The 17,488-nt window shown below is 36.1% G+C and overlaps 1 protein-coding gene across 1 annotated transcript in view; it reads left to right on the plus strand.

Annotated features, from left to right (window-relative positions):
* Window positions 1-17,488, plus strand: part of PYDC2 (pyrin domain containing 2) — a 37,429-nt gene continuing 19,941 nt past the window's right edge. Inside the window, exon 1 of the mRNA XM_054682402.2 lies at window positions 1-17,488. This exon is cut by the window's right edge and continues 19,941 nt beyond it. The gene's annotated coding sequence lies outside the window, so the exon portion shown is untranslated.

Consider the following 17,488-nt stretch of genomic DNA (forward strand, 5'->3'; position numbering starts at 1 on the left):
TAAACCTGTTTCTTTTGTAAACTGCCCAGTCTCGGGTATGTCTTTATCAGCAGTGTGAAAACAGACTAATACAACGACTTACAGATTATGAAGAAATAATGTTTTGTACAAGGTGTATACTTTTGGATTTTGGGTGTTCTGATTAGACCCCATTGATTTCTTGGGAACACTGCCCCTACTAATCTGAATGCTTCTGCAAGCAATAGACTATACTTAATTGTCTTTTGTCTCCCATCAGTTGAGAGCCACATGTTTAAATGAAATGAAAAACTGTTTCATTTCAAATTCAAAAACAGTGTATTTTGCTAAAAGCCATGCCTAAGGAAGAAAAGTAGGGTATTTATTTCTGTATATAGAAGGAATATTTTAATCTCCTGATTTATGGTTCCTCGGCCACAGTCTTTGTTTGTTCTTTCATTTAGCCTTCAACTTTATGAAGAGAAGAGGTCATTTTCTCTTGAAATTTAGTTTTCCATTTTCTTTATAATCAGATGGTAACTATTTCAGATGCACTCTCAGCAGGAAAACATTGAACATTTTTAAATAAATACATTTACTGCAACTAAACCAGCCATAGCATGTCTGCTCATTAAGGTTTGAATTTTGTTAAATGTTTGCTAAAAACATATCCTTATGTCCTAGAAAAACAATTCACTATTCCATTGCAGATATATACATCGAGGAAACTGAGGCCCCAAATGATCATAGGATCTGCCTCATGTCACCCAGTTTATTAATGGCAGAGATAGTTCTTGAACTATTTATCCTTGACTCCCACCCTTGTACTCTTTCCAGCCTGCTGTGCCACCTCCCTCTCCAAGTAAAAATCTATTATCCAGTGAGACTCAATCAATGATTACTACATTCTTGTTATTCAGAGTGTGGTCTGGGAACTAGCATCATGGACAAACCCTGGCAGCATGTTAAAATGCCGAATCTTAGACTCCACCCCAGACCCATGGAATCAAAATCTGCATTTTTAACTCAATTCCCAGAAGATGTGCAGATTGAATTGTATGATAAACCTAAGAACCTAAGTTCTCAGGTGAAACTTTTTAATTGAATAATATATTTCATTAGGTTTTATAGGATTGTAAAACATGTGCATATTTTTATTTTAACTGTTAAAGCTGTTAATTATTCTTTAATTTAGCTTGTTAAATGACAGAAGTTTAGCACCATCCATTTATTTAAGTGCAAAAGTAAGAGTGATCTCTAACATTAGGCTGGCTATTAGAGAAAGTAAGACCTTTGGGGGCTGACATTCAAGGCCTTTCGTAGTTTGGCGTATAATAGGGGGCTGTGATGGTATAAACAGATTGCTAAATGTGAAATGGACAGTTGTTAAACTGGACTATCCCTTTTCACTGAGAAATACACAATGCATTACAAACTCAATCTTAAAACATTCTTGCAAACATAAGTTGAAGGCAGGACATTTTCTTGTCCTCTTCCTTATAAGTGAATAGCAGTGGTAGGAAATGGTCTGCCATCACAAACTTAAACTATTTAATTCCTGCTTTGGAATGGAGGAGCACAGGTTTTGCCTTTGCACACTTCATTTTGATTCATCTCTTATTTTCCCCTCCTCTCCATCTGTATAGTCTGTGCCTTGTCCTCTTGTGTCTCACTGTTCCAGAAATGTATTAAACAGTCGTATTCTTCCAAATCATTTTCTGTGATGCCAACAGAAATGCCTTTAAAAAACAAAACAAAACAAAATCTGATAATCTGAGCTTAAAACTTCCAATGTCTTCTATTCTTATAAGATTAAGTAGAAACTTCTTAATAGACCTACATCTTAATGTCCACCATGATTTGGCTCTGACCCAATTTACTAATGCAATGTGTTATCCTTGCTTGTGCTCTGGATAAGAAAAAGAACATTCCTGGTCTATAAAAGGCATTATGGGAAAAATGGGAGAAATTTGAATTTATTCTGTAACTTTGATCTGTGTATCACAAGAAGTATTGCATCAATGTCAAGTAATTTTACTAGTTTTATTAATTGTAATGTTTATGTAAAAGAACATCCTTCATTTTAGAAAATTACACTCAAGCGTTTAGAGTGTAATTCTGTTTGCAGCTTTCTCTTTAGAAAGTATTATACATATATATATGTATTTATGTACCCATGTATACATAGTCTGTGGAGAGAAGGAGTCATATGAGAGGGAAAGAGAGAAAGTATGCATGGGAATGCTGAACACATGCAGTAACATGTTAACATTCAGAAATTTAAGACTTTTAGGATTTCTTTGTGCTATTACTACAACTATTCTGAGTCTAAAATTTCAAAATAAAAAGTGGAAAAAAAATAAATTTTTATCAGCTTGTCATGTGGATCATCCTGCTGCCATTACATTTCTGTTATAAGATAGTAATCCACAAAATAGCTTATTGACTTATTTTTTAATGGAATGAATCTTATGAAACAATAGGCTTACTATGATTCAAGTTATATATGTTATATACACCTATCTATTTTAGTATAGAAAATAGACTAAACGGTAAATATACAAATGTTAAGGATAGTTGTCCTTTGGCAGTGGGATGATGGATGATTTTAACTTATATTTTCTTTTGCTTATCTGTTTTTTCATAATTTATTCAAATGACTTTTTAAAAATTAGAAAATAAAATTATTCATGCAAATTATTTGTTAAACTTTATTTCATTTTGTTTTGAAATTAAAATTACAAGTAATGTATTTGCATCTCACTTTGCAAAATATTAGTGTCTATTTTAACATTGCTTAATCAGCAATTAATCTTAGTTGTTGACAGAGAAAAACAATTGAAAAAAATATTGCTTTTTCCTCAACCATTAATCAATAGTTGTCATCTACTTTAACACTTGAATTTTTACTGTAGCTGCTAGAAATGGACACACTGAGTGGTTTGGATAAATATATATACCTTTGTCATGAACCCACTGGCAAAAGTATTATTAAGTGCCAAAGAGAACAGAAGTCAGGTACAGAGAAAACCTAAAGAGATAAACACCCTATATGTTATTTCTATTTAAGGGACAAAAGTAGTTATACGTTTGTTCAGTGACTAATTCGTTGCCTAAATAATTGCATTTTGGCCACACCAGGACACTCATTGCTTATCAAAAGGTATTTGCTAATTAGTAGTTTTCACCTAAAAACAATGAAGAACAGAAAATTGAAAAAGGAAAGCTAAACTCTTTCTTAGGGTTTGACTTTGTCCTCTTCCATCATCAGTCTTGGGAGAAAGACTCTGTACTTTTGGAAATTAACAATACTTTTTTTCTTATTTTTTTCCCTACTTAAAAACCACAAATACTGAATCTAAATTAGAAACTTTGTAATTCCAGTGCAAAAGGTAACTCATTTATGTTTTTCTCAAGCAACACACACACACACACGCAGATGTACATGGACACTCACATGTACATATTTATTTTACTAAAATGGGATTCATATTATTTTGAAACACATCCTTTAAAATTGATATATTGTAAATACCATTCCCTCTAAGTGTTGTTCCACTACAATTTTACCATAAACAGCTGAAGTTAATTTACATTTATTTGATATTTATAGCTTTCCAGTTTTTTTCTTACTCCCCTAATAAAGACAACACTTTGATAACTATCCCTCTAGCTAAATATTTGTGTACATTCTTAAATGTTTTCTTATGATAAACTCCTAGAAATATGATGAACATATGATTAAAGACTGCATTTAAAAATATTTGTGATATATGTTTCTTTTTTCAGAGTGTGAATAACGTATACTCAAACTCTGAGAAACACATGTATGCGGCATAACGCTGGGTATTATCTATAATCCATGTCAACTTGATAGCTTAAAAATCCTATCTTGTTTTAAGACACATTTTCTTGATTACTAGAAAGATTAATCTTTTAAATATACTTGTCAGCTATTTATATTTTTTCTTATGTAATTTATCTTTTATTTTATAACTAATGCTAAAATATGAAAATGTTAGAGATGAAAAAATTCTTGTTTTATATTTTTAAAACCAGAGAACTTATTTTCAGATAAAGTCTTAGAAGAAAACCTTATATGGAATAGATAACGTGTACCTGAACAGGTTGAAGTAGGAAAGCAAGACTTAGCTAAAGAGGTTTGAGCAGGGTAGTGGACATTTTCAGAATTAATGGAATAGAGAAAAAAATGAGAGGAAAAAAAAAGCAAAAAGAAAAAACAAATGAACAAAAAAAACAAGCCCCAAACAGGTGAAAAACAAATATAATTATGTGTTAAAGAAAACATTATTCTAATGCTTATTAAAGACAGTAAGAAAGACTTTGTTAAAGCCTTGTGGGAGGATGACTATCAAGATAAGTGTAAGGACCACTGAGATTAGGTCTTGCATTGGGAAGAGAGATTGAGCTTGACACCGAATGTAAAAAGGAAAAGTAGGAATTTATAGCCAAGGAGCAGAGTGAGGGTCGCTGGATGAAAAATTGCTAAGAGGAAACATCAAGGATCGAGGTGGTATTCCGGCTAAATGTACTTAGTAGGACCCTTGCTGAAGGCAAGCCAGTGTGATAAGACATCCAGTATGGGAAGTGAGGGATTTGATTAGATATCGAAGGTGGAGGACTTTCACTTAACTGACTTAGCCAGATTTGTGCTAAAATTGGACCATGCAGAGATGATGTCAGAAGTCTAAAGGTCAGGACTTGTTGGAAAATTGCTCATAGGAACCTGAGTAGAGTTTGGCCAAGGAAAGAATCTTTGTCACATACAAGTGAGGAGAGAAAAAGACCTCAGTATTTATCACAGGCCAGGTCAATTGCAAGAATACCTTTTTACTGCTTTTTTCCTCACCCTCTTTCAAATTCTTTAGGGAATTCTTAAACCTTGGAGAATGTTTCCAATTTAATTCAGTCTAATGTTTAGAAAAAAAATAAGAAAACCAGAATTATGATAACTTAATTTTTGATTTCTCCTATAATGCCAGAGCTGCAGGAGTATAAGGGAACACTGCCTACTTCAGTGTTGAATGGACAAGTAAATCACCTGTAGGTCTGGGAGGAGGGCCTGGGTTCTGCATTTCTATTAATCTCCTAAGTGATACCCTTGTCACTGCTCTAGGGAAGACAATAAGGGGCAAAATCAGCTGAACCCTCTTATTTTATAGACAAATTACTTGAGAGATGTGGGGACATCTACATCTACCTGTATGGCAAAGTACATGACCATAAACCTTTACACACACACACACACACACACACACACCCCTACCTACCTGGGAATCTGGATGAAATGTAATAGAGCTTGAATTAAAGTAAGAGTAATCTCCAGGAACACCAAGGAAAGTGCACTGAAAACTATTGACCTGATTTTCCAAATGAGTCTTAGAGAGGGGAAGGTGACTTGCTCAAAATTATATCTTTGTAAGCCCAGTGTGAGCACTTGCACCATTATTCAATAGAACCTGAGGAAAATATTGACACATAACAATGGAAGAATTCCTGCATTACCACATAGTAAAACTTACTGTAATGCTACTATGATGAAAACAACAGTAACAACTGGAGAGAGGGGGCAGTGGAGATCAGACGTGGTGAGTTTGAGAGAACTGTTAGACCTCCAAGTGGAGATTTGATGTGGACAAATAGACACATTCCTCTGAAGTTTAGGAAAGAGGTTTCATATGGAGATTTGGAAGCATCAGTGTAGATATGGCATTGAAACCCACAGAACTGGATCAGATCACTAGAGACTGATTGTCTCTTGTGAAAATAAGAGGTCTAAGGATGAATCCTGGGACACTCTACAGTTCAGAGCTTGGGAATATGAAGTGGAACCAGAATCAAGACTGAGAATGAGTGACCCATTGTAAAGGAAGAAAACCAGGAGAAGGCAGTGTCCTGGCAGCCATAGGAATAGGAGAGAAGGCAGAGAATCTGAACATAGTTGTTGGTAGGAGGGTTGTTGTGAAAGTTCCCTCATGATTACCTAACTTATTGATGAAAAGGAAAATTATTAACTAAGAGCGATGGTGGAGAAAGATAAGGTGGAAAATGGCTACTGACGCATTGATTTAAAAAGACAAAGTGAAACGAACATGGAAACACTTCAATATGTGTGTGTGTTTATGATATAATTTATGTTAAAAACATAATATCCTATATATTAGTTATATGTGATATTTTATATATAATATATATATCATAGAAAAGAATATAACAAATACATATCAGATTTCCCCAGAGAAAGTGGAGAAGGGAGAAACCTAGTTTTACTTTATAAACACCTATATTTCCTTTTGAATTGTTATAGCAAACAAACTTTACTTTTGAGTAAAGGTAAGAAAAAGTAGTTGGTCTTGCGGACCTTTGTTAAGGAAGTAACAAATCTGACACAAAGGTAACAATAACCTTTGTGAGACTGACTGCAAGATGGCTCAGGATTCCCAGGTCCTTGGAAGACATTTGGGTCTTACTCAATGAAGGCCCTTTGTACTGTGAGGGATGGTCTGTGTTATCTTAGTCAGCTCGTGCTGCTATAACCGTGGACTGGGTAGCTTATAACAACAGAAATTGATTTCTTACAGTTCTGGAGGCTAGAAGGCCAGGATCAAGGTGCCAGCATTGTTGAGTTCTTGCGAGGGCCCTCCTCCCGTTTGTAGACTGTTGACTTCTCATGGTAGGCTCACATGGCAGAAAGAGGGTGAGAGGGTCCCTTTTGTAAGGGCACTAATCCTACTTAAGAGGGCTCCGCTCTCATGACCTAATTATTCTTAAAGGCCCCTCCTCTAAATATATCATGTTGGAACTAGGATTTTAACATATGAATTTTGAGGGACACAAACATTCAGCCCTCTGTGTATGCCTTGCAGAGCCATTTCTTCTTTGGATGTCTCACTGTGGGGATAATAGGGTTTTTGGGTAACTGTAAGATTTTGTTGTTATTGTTTGTTTTTGTAGTAAAAACCTCTGACATCAGGTACCTGATACTGAGATAGATATTCAGACATACGGTGTTTTTTCACATAAAGTCAACATTTCCCAAGAAGCTGGCCAAGTTCACCTAGAAGCCTTCTGTTTCACTATAATTAATTTCTCAAGCCTAAGAGTTGCTATATACAGGGCTTTTTTGCCTATCCTAGAGAAGTACTAGGACAAGTTTCTAGAGATCTCAGAATTGAGGGTCTCTGAATATGGCCAGATTACAATCTATAATTGCAGGTTTAGGGCTAATTCTTGATAGCATTAACCTCACCCAGAGTTGATCTGTGAATCCTTGTGCCAACCTTTAGATCTTCACAGTCATGTATAAACTCAATAGGAATACTGGCTAATGACTGCTGGCTTTTGTGCTAAGCTGAGGCCATGTGACAGCCCCTACTTACTCCAGAAAAGCTAAAGAAATCTTTGGGATCTCTATCTTGGATTCCAGTGCTTCCAGTGGCAGTTAGGGCTATGGTCTTCCTGGGATTTTTTTCCCATGAGAAGATAAGGTAAAAGATTTCTGGGGGCAATCAGGGCACAACCAATCAGCTCTAGGGGGCAGCCTGGACACCGTCACTGACCTGGAAGTAGCTCAGGTGCTGATTCTGCCTTCAGGGTGCACACACCCTTATGTGATGAAGGAGGAAACTCATGGGGTTTCTGGACAACCTGGCCTTCAGAGAAGGACCTAGGGTTAATCACTGGGTGTTCCTACACCTACTGTGAGCTTCAGAAACAATTCTGGGCTCCATCAGAATTCACAAATGATTGAGAATTTTGTAACTTTGGAGCATTTCAGAGATGGCCTGATGTACTGCTAAGTAGCTGAACAGATTTTGGGGACATTGGGGATACCATACCTAACTCTATAGCCCGAAGTCTTTTTCTTTTTTTAGACAGAGTCTGGCTCTCTTACCCTGGCTGGAGTGCAGTGTCACAATCTCAGCTCACTGCAACCTCCACCTCCTGGTTCCCAGTTCAAGTGATTCTCCTGCCTCAGCCTCCCGAGTAGCTGGGATTACAGACACCTGCCACCACACCAGCTATTTTTTTTTTTTTTTTTGTATTTTTAGTAGGGACGGGTTTCACCATGTTGGCCAAGCTGGTCTTGAACTCCTGGCCTCAAGTGATCTGCTGGCTTTGGTATCCCAAAATGCTGGGATTATACGTGTGAACTACTGCACCTGGCCTGGCCCCTAAATCCTCTTAATGCCAGGAATCATCTTAGGGTTTGGGGGCTTCGAGTGAAGGCAAGTGCTCACAATTAAAAACACTGGAATTTTCTTAAAGAAAAGGAGGCTCCTTCTGACAGCCACTGGACATTTTGGGGGAACCATAAATTCTCGAGATCCTGTCTCCGAGAATAATGTCTGTGTTCCTTCCTTCTACTGTGGTAGGAAGAAAGAGTTAAATTGAACCCTCTGAGGTCAGAAGAAACAGTTGGAATTGTGTGAATGAGGTTCTGGAAAACTAGATTTCTGAAGCTAGACACTAGCAAGATTAGATCTGTTCTAGAAGCCATTAGGAAGACCCAAGGTGAGGTTCTGAGGCCCTCCAGGCTCTGTGGGAAGAGCATGAGAAAATCCCATTTCCAAGAATGAGATTAGTCCTGGGATGCTGCTGCAATTCCATTGCTGGCTGGCTTTTGCTTCTGGGCATGGCTGGCTGTCTCTGGCAAATTTTCACAGGTTTTGGCCTATTTAAAAGAACAGCCCTAATACTTAGGAGATCTGTGGGTGTTTAGGTAAATTATTTATGGCCTGAAATCTTTTACATTCACTCTCCAAAGGAGTAATGCAAAATGGATGAGGCCTGAGTTCTACCTCAATGCATAAACCATGCTCAGTCTTCTTTCAGAATGGTCCTCTCTGTGTGGAGTCTTTTGGCAACCTCTGTGGTTTTTAAACTTTTATGGCCCAGACTTCGCTGAAGGTGAAGCAGGTGTCCGCGTAATTTTATTTTAGCAGTAACATTCTTGTGGAATTGTTGTTTGATTCTCTTCTCTCATTGGGGTACTTCTTGGCTGAGTTTTTAGCGGGGGAACACTGGCTGTTAAGATTATTTAAAATTTTAAAATAATACAGAGAGGAAATATTATTTTCATTTTGCTGAAGAAGAAATTTACAGTATGATAAATTACTTTACCTAATATTACACAGCAGATAGTTGAGTCTTTTCTCCTGTAATTCTGCTTTAGTTTATATTGCATTTTAGCTTATAGAATGCCATCAACATCTGTTATATGTGGGTAATCCAATGATAGTTTCAGGTCATGTCAAATCATAATTCTCATTCTTTGGACTTTCTACTTTGCGAGAAAGACTTTAGCTCCAAAGGAGTGTATGTAACTTAGTAACTTGGTTTTATTTCTTTGTGAATATAAGACAAAAATCTTGCTTGGGTCTGGCTGAAATTATTTATCCTCTGACATCTGTAGTAAAACTTATTTTTCCCTTGAAAAATTAGAACTTAAGTCCTGAGTATACCATTTTTGTTTGAGAATATTGACGACCCCATTTCCCAGCTTTCTGATGATTCTGACTGCTTAGTACTGACTCCCTATTGCACATCTGTGTGATCATGCCTGATGCTCCACCTCTGTGAGCATGTATGCATGTATTTGCTTGTCAGCTCAGAGTATTGCTTCTGTGTGGATCAAGTTAGATAAGAGATGTGAAAAAGATTTGTACCTTCTTCTAAAAATATGAAGTGACATTATTGTATTTGAAAACAAAAACCAGAATGAGCAGGAGCCAAACTGTTTTCCTGGGATAATCTGCCTCTAAATATATCAATATAATGAACTAATTGGTCTGTCTGCACACTTACAGATGAGTCGGAAAGCTCAGCTTGTTTCTAACATCTGTAGGATATACATGTCTCCCTATTTCCCAGATCCTGTTGGTCCTTGGCTACTTTTAATTGGTTATGTGTTACTTGTGTCAGCAGTACTCAGCGAGGTTTCAATGTGACTGTGATTATTGGCATCTTGAGGACAACTGTGTTACAATTCACTTGTCAATGGCTTATGCTGGGAGTTGCCATAAAATTGTGGCCCAAGTATACCTTAATGGGTGGCCAAGTAGAGATATTTATTTCCTTTATTCTAAAAGAAATGCAAGTGCCATGATGGTTTCTGGAACTAAAATATTTAACTTTTGAAATAACATGGTCTTTATCCCCGAGGTACATTAAAATGATGGTGCTCTATTTTCATTTAGTTATTCGCTTGAATGAGAATGTGAGTAGCTGAAAGGGACCAAAATATCTGAGTTGCCTTTTTGAGAGGAATCAGAAATTGGTTGCTAATGGAGAAAACTTCTGAACTCAGAAACTCATAATATATTCTGTATTTTTTGCAGAAAATACCTAAATTACCCATGAAACTTTTACGAACAAGGCAATTTTTGAAGCTGAAAAGCATAAAATCATGTCGAAGCTCTCAAAGTGAAGAAGATAAAATTGTTCTTCACCTCCTTGCCAACCCCACCCCTGCTTTTTTGGCCTAGTTTTTTGGTGGAAAGTTCTCTTATAAAATTGCTCTTCTTTCAGTTCCTCTTTTCTGAGTGATTGATGTCTAGAGAATTCTGTTTTGCCTTGGATAACTTCAGAGAATACATTTTTCTTCACTGGATTCGGTACATATTTGTGTCTGTACTATTTTTTTTGGTTCCAAAGGGTGGGACACCATCTTTGGCTTTTTCTGAATCTTCTCTTCATCCTTATTTTGTGGTTATTATAGAAGATGTTAGAGCATCAGACTAGTATTCATTTGGAAATATAGTGTAAGTCAGAGTCCTAATGGGAAAATGGAAACCATATTAGTTATTTAAAGTAGAGTAGATTTGCTTTGGGATACCATTACACAGATATTGATGAGCTGAAAGAGCAGAAAGGGAATACTGGTGACCTAGAATCATAGGTACAGGAAGAGCCTGGGACAAAGACCTATGTGGCTGGTTTAGTGACTGCAGAAAGAAGTTGCAGGCTTGACCAGGTGTCACTGCCAGCGCAGCTGCAGGGGAAAGGAGTAAGGCAGGAAAGAACTCCTTGTCCCTCTCCTCCCATCTCCCACTATTACTCTATTATGCTGCCTACTGGCAGAAATTCAGTTCCCAAACTGGGAATTGTTGTTTGCCATGTTTTGAGCCCCAACATCACAGAGTATAGAATGAGTTTAGAGGTAAGAAAAACTGGATAATGAATCAGCACAATCTCAATAATTTTTGACACAAAGAGTATAATTTGTTAGTTTACTTTCTCTCTATTTATATACTATCATCGGTGCAGGTTCCTGCAATTAAATATGTAATAAAGTTTCATCAAGTGGCACTTTGAATTAGTAATTTTCAACTCAATGCATTTTTATTCTATAATTCATGACTTTCCATTTGTTTCTCTGTAACTTTGGTAGCAAATATTTTAAATTAGCATTTGGTAATTCATAATATGGGATTTTCACCTTCTGTGCTGATTTTAGAACTTAATTTCCATATAAGTTGCAACTACAAACCATCTAATAATCTAGCAAACATATTAAATCAATTTATAAAGAACCAAAGTATGTAACAAGTTATTTTCCTCTAAAGAGAAAATAATTTGAGAACATATATAGCAGAATTTTTAGAGAGGGAATTTAGAGCTCATGTAATCAATGAACCTTGTTTCTAAAGTTACTTCCACATAATAGTCAATTCCTTCTTTACAGATTTTAGTGCTGGACTGAGATAGTAGTGAAAAAATAAATTTAGAGATAAATATACTCTTGACACACATGTTTTATTAACCCAGTTTTCTTGAATTTTACAAATTGGAAATATTTCAGGTGGATGAATAAGTAAAACACATGCAAAGAGAAACAAGAATAGGCTAGATTGGGATGTTAACTCAGCTTGTTAAAAAGGCTTATATTTAGAATCTACAGTAACAAAAAGGCAAGCATTATCCTTTTTTGCATAATATTCTTTGAGGAATGCTCTTCCTATATACTTACAAGAAAATAATTTGATTTCTTTAGTGGAAGAAATTACCAAATAGTTTATTACAGTGAGGCAGGAAGTGTGCATAGATTAATTTAGCAAGCAGTTATTGCAGTCCTTCTGTAATGGAATAGAACTATGGCCTATCCTACAAACTGGGAAGCCAGGAATGGGGTCAAAAATTGACTTGCTTTCTGATCAGTGCCGCTTGTTAAGCACTCCCACTCACCTGAATCATTCAACAGATGTTGAAACATCTGCTTTCCAAAATATTCATTTTTATTTTGTGTTTTTGCTCCTGCCTTTCTGTTAGCATGAAATGCCCTATTTTCCCCCCTTCCTATTGAAATTCAATCTATCTTTCAAGACCCAGTTCGAATGCCATGAGTTTCATAACCCCCTCCTCCAGATTCTGTTAGTTTTAATCAGTTGCTTCTTCTTTACTCCTAGAAGATTTTGCTCTATCATTTTCTACATCTCCCACACAAATAATTCCTTATTTCAGATAGTGTTCTCCTTTGATAATAGTACCATGGACTATTATGGATGAAAGCTTTATATTCTTCGACCCAGAAAACCATACATATTTATACACAAATGCATTTTCATAGGGTTTGCTAAGAAGAGGTAGAGAGTTTGAAAGGTGGACTGTTTAAATATCTAATGCGCAATCGTTCTTGGTAATGAAATGCCTGATGTTTCCCTTCCCCTCTCTTCTTTTTCTTTCCTTTGTTTCCTTTTCCTTCCACCATCTTTCCTCTTTATTCCCTTCCCTTCCTTTCCCTTCTCTTCCCTCCCCTCCCCTCCTTCCTTCCTTCCTTTCTTCCTTCCCTCCCTCCCTCTCTCCTTCTTTCCTTTTCATTCCCTCCTTTGTTCCTTCCTTCCTTCCTTTCTTCCTTTCTTCTCTCTTCTTTCTTTTCAGTTTATTTATCCTTTATTTAATACTGGTTTTTATTTTTTAGTGACTCCAAAATTTGGAAACTTTTTTCTTAGAATAGAAACGTATTTTAAGAAAGAAAATTCACTTAGAAGCAAAAATTGATATACTTTGAATAACTTTGTTGGGGAAAAAAAAACTGCATTACTCCGTTTCTAATATTATGTCCTCACCAACATCACAGAATTAAGTAGTGGAAAGAACACTGAACTTGGTGTCCAAAAATATGAGATCAACTTCAGGATCTACCAGATAATAATATTGTGAACTTCCAAATTAATGTAATATCCCTGAGCTTACTACAACTCTGTGAAATAAAAAAATGAAAGTACTATAGGATTGTGGAGATTGTGTGAAATCTATATGAAAGCACTTTGTGAACTATGTACCACATTATTTAAGTTGTAGAAGTTGTTTTCATTATCATTATGAGTAAGAATACGTAGATTATAAGATCATATTTAAACATGAACATCAAATATTTTCTAGAATATAAAACATTTCAGGGAAACAAGAAAGAGTACTTAGTGACCCGAGGCAGTAAAATTTATCTAAAATGCCTTAATTATTGTTCATTATATAATACCTCATTTAAAAAAATCAAAAGTGAGATCTAAAGTTAATTTGCATTGTATGTATTGAATTAGCACCAGTGAAAAGAACTATAATACAGTAGGAGTGGAAATGATCTTACTACAGACAATTCTGTCACTTAAAAAATCATTTCTTGACCCAGATTCTGTGTGTCAGATGTAGTATCTCTATATTGCAAGGAGTAAAGAGCCCGAGAGTGGTAGAATTGGAAAAAAGCTTTGTTTTTCCAGACATTACTTTTTGTGGTTTAGTTCTCCTCAGAGTGATTAAGTGCTGGTTGGCCTTACCTACCTTTAGGTTTGTACTTTATTAAGAGACCCTGATGGATTAATGGTACATAAGTTGTATTTCCTGGGATTCTGCTTGTCAGGAGCTTAATGCTGAAAGCAGATGACATGTAAACTGCCCCTGCAGCACCCATTACACTCAAATAAAATAGTCAATCATGAGTGTGTACTACATGGAATCACTACTCTTTTCATTTTGGTTTTAAAAATGTGAGGCTTTAAAACTGCAGAGAAAAAACATAGAGGCCACAATATTTTAAATTAAACCTATCATTTACAATAAAGGAATGAGCCATACTTAATTTTTAATGTTCCAACATCTTTTGACTTTTCCATTTACAAGCTGTACAATTTTATGCAAGCTGTTTTTTTCCCCTCTGAGTCTCAATTTCCTTTCCTGTAATATATGAAGAGGTTGAGCTATATCATTTTTAATAATCTTTGAAGTCTCAAAGATGCATTTGATTACTTAAAATAATGGTTTACCATAAAATCCCTGGAAGATAACCTAGGGAATATCATTCTGGACGTGAGACCCGGCAAAGACGTCGTGACAAAGATGCCAAAAGCAATTGCAACAAAACCGAAAATTGACAAGTCGGACCTAATTATACTAAAGAGCTTCTGCCCAACAAAAGAAACTATGAACAGAGTAAACAGACAACCTACAGAATGAGATAAAATTTTTGCAAACTATGTACCCAACAAAGGTCAAATATCCAGCCTCTATAAGGAACTTACACAAATTTACAAGAAAAAAAGCAAACAACCACATTAAAAAGTAGGCAAAGGAGATGAGCAGACACTTTTCAAAAGAAGACATACCAGCAGCCAACAATCATGTGACAAAAAGGTCAATGTCACTGATAATTACAGAAATGCCAATCAAAACCGCAATGAGATACCATCTCACACCAGTCAGAATGGCTGTTACTAAAAAGTCAAAACAATAACAGATGCAGGAGAGGTTGTGAAAGAAGGGAAGACTTATGTGGTGCTGGTGGGAATAAAAACTAGTTCAGCCATTGTAGAAAGCAGTTTGGCAATTTCTCAAAGAACTTAAAACATTACCATTTGACCCTGCAATCCCATTACTGGATATATGCCCAAGGGAATGTAAATCATTCTATCATAAAGACATGTGCATGTGTCTGTTCAATGCGGCACACTATTCACAATAGCAAAGACATGGAATCAACCTATATGCCCATCAATGGTAAACAGGATAAAGAAAATGTAGTACATATACACCATGGAATACTATGCAGCCATGAAAAATGAGATCATGTCCTTTGCAGGAAAATGGATAGAGCTGGAGGCCATTATCCTTAGCAAACTAATTCTGGAACAGAAAAACACATACTGCACGTTCCCACTCATAAGTGGAAGCTACACATTGAGTACACATGGACACAGAGAAGGGAACAACAGACACTGGGGCCTACTTGAGTGTGGAGGGTGGAAGAGGGTGAGGATCAAAAAACTACCTATTAGGTACTATGCTTATTACCTGAGTGACAAAGTAATTTGTACACTGAACCCCTGTGACATGCAATTTACCTATATAGCAAACCTGCACATGTACCCCTGAACCTAAAAGTTCAAAAAAATAAAATAATATTTTAATGAGCCCTCTACATATTGTTTCTTTTTAAAAGAATAGTATTTAAAGAGAATTATAATCTCAAAAATATCAATAGAATACCTTTTTCTTACATAAGACTTTTTTGGTCTAGCATGTTCTAGTTACATGTGCCTAATTATAATAACAGTCTTTCTCATTCACAGAAGTATTTAAAATAATTTAGCTTGCCTGATGCTCCCTAAGGGAGTATTTTGTATTTCTACAGAATGAGAAACATTATGTATTTGTGTGGGCACACATGTAAAATTACGGACAACGATGTTAGTGTCTACAATAAAAAGATCAACTTAGAAATTCGTGATTTGCTTTCTGTTTCTACATCTCTGTATGCATCTATACAAAGTGAAACACTTTTAAGTTTAAATTAGATAATGTACATGCTTTATCACATTACTAACTGCCAAAGATTACTAGTAAGTAGTGCTTGAATTCATTCATTCAACATTGATAGAGTACAAATATGTGGCAGACATTGCAAAAGACAGTGCGGGTAGGAAGAAGAAAATATACTGCACAAGCTCAGGGAACACTGAACCCAGCTGCCTAGGGAACACATATTTGACTATATAAAATAATAAAATGATCTTGTAGCTGAGATTAGTTCAATGAGATTGTATGAGAATACACAGAAGGAGAATTTTCTCAGTCCCTTAAGAGAAAACAGGCACTGCTTCCTGGGTGATGTTCAAGCTGAGTCAAATGAGGAGGATGTGCAGAAGTGCAAATGTTTAAAGAGCATTTTTTCCAGAAATTCATTCAAAACATTCATTTCAATATGATTGAAATGTCAGTATTCAGTATATGCGTTTCAGTATGACTAAAATGTGGGCTACAAGGCAAATTTGGTAAGATGAAGCTGCAGAAATCGGCAGTGACAGACTGTGGAGGGCCAAGTTGATATTTTATTTTGAAGACTGTGGGAATTCAATGACCTGTTTTAAGCATGGGAGGAAATGGGAAATAGCTTGAGTGGCTCTGCAGTTTAGAAGGATCATCCTGTTAGTTTTGTGGTGAAAATATTTGAAGGCAAACAATCTGGGGGCAGGGAGAAGAGCTAAGCTATTAATATAAGTGGCAAGGTTCGGAAGCATCAGGAATTGCAGGTAAAGAGCATCTGGTAGAACAAAGAGACCTTTCGTGGGTAGCCTCATCAGGCCTCAGTGATTTGTGAAAAACAAGGGAATGGGAAGAATCGAGCATAATTTCTGTGTTCTGGGTTAGGAAAGGCGGTGGTTCCACTCATTGAAAAGGGAGGAGATTTGGTGGTAAAGCATTGAGTGATTTTGTGGCCCTGAAATAAGTAGACAGAAAAGCATAAAGGGCATTTAGCCATCGAGGTTGGAAACATAGATCTGTGCTTCATCAGTAGAGTTTATTTGAAATTATAAGAGTGGATGGTGCCACCCAGGGAAACAGAATACAATGAAATCAAAAGAAGAACAAAGATGGAACTCTGAGAAATACTATCACTTCAGGTGTAACCGAAAGAAATTGAATCTATGAAGGAGGTTGAAAAATTACCACAGATATTGAAGGAAAAACAGGCAAGAATTACATTATGGAAGCCCTACAGGAGACAATTTCAAGAAAACTTGGTCCAGACATCTACATATTTAATAGATTTAAAGTAAAATCAAGGCTGACGTGTTCATTTTATTAGAAATAATGGAGTAACTGCTTAACCTTGTGAGAAAAATTTCCCTGGAAAGATAGGGTTAGAAATTTTATAGCTGTAGGATGAGAGCAGAAAGGGAAGGAGAAAGTGTAGATTACCTGTAAAGAATTTAGTTAAGGGGAAATCAGGACAATTAGATGATGGCTGGGAGACCCTGAAATTAAATTTTTTTTTTTAATAATGAGAGAGAGATTTATGTTTATTTATATATGAAGGGAAAGAAAGCAGTAAGGGAGCTGTCGAAGGTACCAGAAGAGGATGTTGTGAGGTCTCTCAGGAAGAAGAGAGTACGATTTAAAGCACAGGTTAAAGGATTATGTTGAGACTTGATATAAGATAAACCTTCTTGTGAGACTGGAGAGAGATGATAAGAATGAGTGGAAATATATCTATATTTATCGATGGACAGAGATG

This window comes from Pan troglodytes, chromosome 2 (assembly GCF_028858775.2).
Source record: "Pan troglodytes isolate AG18354 chromosome 2, NHGRI_mPanTro3-v2.0_pri, whole genome shotgun sequence".
Lineage (NCBI taxonomy): Eukaryota > Metazoa > Chordata > Mammalia > Primates > Hominidae > Pan > Pan troglodytes.